The sequence below is a fragment of the Otolemur garnettii genome, unplaced genomic scaffold (assembly GCF_000181295.1).
Source record: "Otolemur garnettii isolate 467f Iridium unplaced genomic scaffold, OtoGar3 scaffold00057, whole genome shotgun sequence".
In the NCBI taxonomy this organism is placed as follows: domain Eukaryota; kingdom Metazoa; phylum Chordata; class Mammalia; order Primates; family Galagidae; genus Otolemur; species Otolemur garnettii.
Window position 1 is genome coordinate 11,896 of NW_003852452.1, and position 3,693 is coordinate 15,588.

At 39.4% G+C, this 3,693-nt stretch overlaps 1 protein-coding gene across 1 annotated transcript in view; it reads left to right on the plus strand.

The window, feature by feature from the left end:
* LOC100965309 (pleckstrin homology domain-containing family A member 5) overlaps positions 1-2,471 on the plus strand; it is a gene marked incomplete at its 5' end in the record, with an annotated part of 14,344 nt that extends 11,873 nt beyond the window's left edge. Inside the window, one exon of the mRNA XM_012806752.2 lies at positions 1,613-2,471. The remainder of the gene's footprint in view (positions 1-1,612) is intronic.
* Between the last annotated feature and the right edge of the window lie 1,222 nt (positions 2,472-3,693).

The following is a 3,693-nucleotide window of genomic DNA, read 5'->3' on the forward strand; positions in this document are numbered from 1 at the left end:
GAGTCTCCTGTCTCAGCCTCCCAAGTAGCTGGGACCACAGGCACCTACCACAATGCCCAGCTATTTTTTGATTGCAGCCATCATTATTGTTTGGTGGGCCTGGGCTGGATTTGAACTCACCACCTTAGGTGTATGTGGCTGGCGCCTTAGCCACTTGAGCCACAGGCGCTGAGCCTGTCTTGGTCATATTTGTAACCTTTATTTAGGATTGTGTCTCACTGAGTTTTGGTTTTTGTCAGTTGGAGACTGTGCAGGACCAAAGTACTGGGGTGTTTTTTGTTTGTTTGAGGGTTTCATTTTGTTGCCCTCAGTAGAGTGCTGTAGCATCATAGCTCACAGCAACCTCCAACTCTTGGGCTCAAGTGATTCTCTTGCCTCAGCCTCTCAAGAAGCTAGGACTACAGTTGCCCACCACAATGCCCGGCTTTTTTTTTTTGAGGGCTAGCATTACAGGGTGTGAGCCACGTGCCCCACCTGGACTGCAGTACTGTTAGAGGGTTAGAAGCAACCTAGAGTCTGCCAGGTGTCTTGCCTCTGAAGCTTGTGTGTTTAATTTTTTTTTTTTTTTTTTTTTTGAGACACCCTTCTTAGATTGCCGTGGCATCACAATTCTCAACAACCTCAAGTGATTCTCTTTCCTCAGCCTCCCATGTAGCTGGGAATCCAGGTGCCCACCACAACACCCGGCCTTTTTAGAGATGGGGTCTGGCTCTAGGTCAAGTTGATCTTGAACCTGTGAGCTCAGGCAGTCCACCCACTTCGGCCTCGCAGAATTCTGGGATTACAGGCATGAGCCTCCTGGCCAGGCCATGTGTTTAAACTTTTAACGTGTTCAGGAATGAGGGTTGCTACTGGTGACAGAGTAACACCAGACATAGGAAAAACAAACATCACACTCATTTGATTTCTCCTGTGCAAAGAGTTGATAGATGGCCTCTCTCGAAATTGCTGGAGAAGTATACATTAAGAGTCATTTGTGTTATTTTTAGGTTTAATAAGCTGGCTACAACTTTTTGGACATAGACCCATTCTGGTAATAAAGGATGTTCAGAGTTAAAACCCAAGTACATTTCCAGGTTCCTTGAGTTGTTAACTGGATTTTGTTTTATTTTATTTTGTATTCCGAGAACCATCAGCTTTCCATACTGTAATGAGGTATGGTTATTGGCAGGTATTTTCCAGTCTCGCGGCATACGGCCACCACAAGCAGCTGGTGGCACCCAGACTTGTATTATTTTATATCTTCCCATTGTGCGTGTCATCTTTCTGTACCAGGAGTTGTGTCAGGACAGTGCTGGCTGGGCAGCTCAATATATTATTAGGTACTTTAGTAAAGTTATGCAAATCTTCACTCATTTTGTTGATCTTTTGGACTCAGCCACAAGTTTGGGTACAATTTCTATTCTGAATTGCTATTTAATTTCATTGTGTTGCTTTGCTTTGTGGATTAAGCTTATGGAAATGAAGGAAAATGTCCTTTGATTGTGTTAGGATTTTCGTGGCCATGCTTGTCAGTTCCGTTGTTATGGAGTGTCACCCTCAGTTACTTTGGGAAATGGTAATTCATTAACTTTGCAGGTCTCAAAGTAATTTCCCTTCTCTTACTTTTCAGCGATGCTGACTTCTATTGAAACCATTCAAAGCTAAAGACATGGACCTTCAGCAATGTAAGAAGATATTGTACAGTATATTTTAAATCTATGAAATTCATAGTTCTGATGCTTTTGGCCACAGAGCATCGTTTTATCACTTCTGGAAAATGTTTATTCCAAAACAGCTTTAATGGCCCATATGTACACTCCGTAATCTCAAGGTTATTATTCTGACACCAGCTTGCTGCTATGATTTCAGAGCACACAAGTAAAGGTGCTTTTTAATGTGCAGTCTATAGCCACAGCTTACTCGGTTGCCGATTTCCAAGTTTTGATATTTCTGAAGTCTAAGTGAATTTATATTTCTTTCTGCTTTTCAGTACATGAAGTTAGTTATCATTTCCAATGAAGCTTGTTTTCCTTTTTATTTGCCCTCCCATTTTGGCTTCTGCAGTGCTTTGTTCCCACTTGATTTGTAAAAATTTTATATATATATTTAAAATGTGCCATTTTATTGCTAATTGAAGTATGTCCTGTTTTCTGCTACGATTCCTTCTCAGTCAGATTGCTACATCAGCAGTTACTGCCACACTCTTCGTCAGCTTCAAAACAAATGTTGCCGCTTATCTTTTCTTAAAACAATTAAAAGTGTAGGTATTGAAGTACTGGGCTTCTACTTCATTGGAATAGATGTGTACAGCAATAAGCAGGTTTTTAAATCCAGTACTTAGTTAGTGTATAAATGTAATTATGTTCATTGTGTATATATTATACAATGAGCACATGTAATGTATTAAAGGCTACTTACTATTGTTTAAATGCAAATGTTCATATCTCATTTCTTTTTTATCATGTTAAATAAATGTTGATGTTCTTAAATCATTTGTGTTAGAATTTTTGATCTTGCCATCTAAAAAGGAAAGTCTAAGACTCAGAGACTTTCTAGAAGAGAAACTAGTCTGTTAATCTTAGAATCCTAGACATTATAAATTATAGACCCTTGTCTGTCCAGCCCTCCCATGTCAAAGTTAGGAACTTGAGGCTCAGAGAGATAAGTTGACTTGGCCCCAGTTGCATTACATTTCATGACAGAATTTTGACCACAGTCTAGTTTTTATGACCTCTCTAAATTCACTAGCTCATGTCCACTGGACGAATTTAGTTTTGTGAAGTCTCCTACTAAAGCTCTTCCTACTTGCTCGCATGTTTTCAAAGGTAACTTCAAGCATCTGCAGTCCCATTCTGCTTAGGGGTTGGACTCTGAGAGGGCTGTTACTCTTAAATGCGTAACTAGAAACCGTTTCATCATAAGTAGGAGCCTCAGAGATCATTTTCTTATAATACATTCTTTGCAGATGTTCACGCTCTTCAGAATCAATTACATGTTCTTGCCTCTGTAACCTTTTGTTCATGCTATATATTGTTCCCAGAGTACAAGGAAATCTGATGCTTTTGGATTCCTATATAAAATGGCTAAAACTAAATTGGCCCCGGTAAGTCTTTTTTTTCCCCCATACTATATTATAGAGGATTTAGATTCAACTCAAAATGCAGATGTATAAAAATTTTTCTGCTTGAAAAGAAACACAATATGAATTGCAAATAGATAACAGTCTATATTTTAGGTGGTGAATGAAAACAGCTTGAAATTTGAGGAGAGTGTTCAGCTCTCTGTATCCACATAAACGTGTTTATATATTTTATCTTTCCTTAAACGTGTCACACGAAAGTCTTCTTAAATAGTCAACAGATATTTCCTTTTGTCTGTGATACAATGATTGTTACGTATGTCTTTTGTTTGTGTTAGGAAGGAGCTGCTATTATTCTTTGGGTTTTGTTTGCAATTTGTGTGTGTATGTGTATCTTACTTTGGGTTTTTTAAGCACAACATTTTTTAACTATTTCTGGGAAGAAAAATGCTTCTTTCTAAGATCCCTGGCGGCCGAGGGAGTTTGGAAAAAGCAGCAGGAAGTAGTTGTGATTCTTGGCTCAGCTCCCATAGCTCAGTGAGTAGAGCGCCAGTCACATACGCCAAGGCTGGCGTGTTTGAGCCCGGCCCGGGCCTGCTGAACAACAATGACAACTGCAACCAAAAAATAAC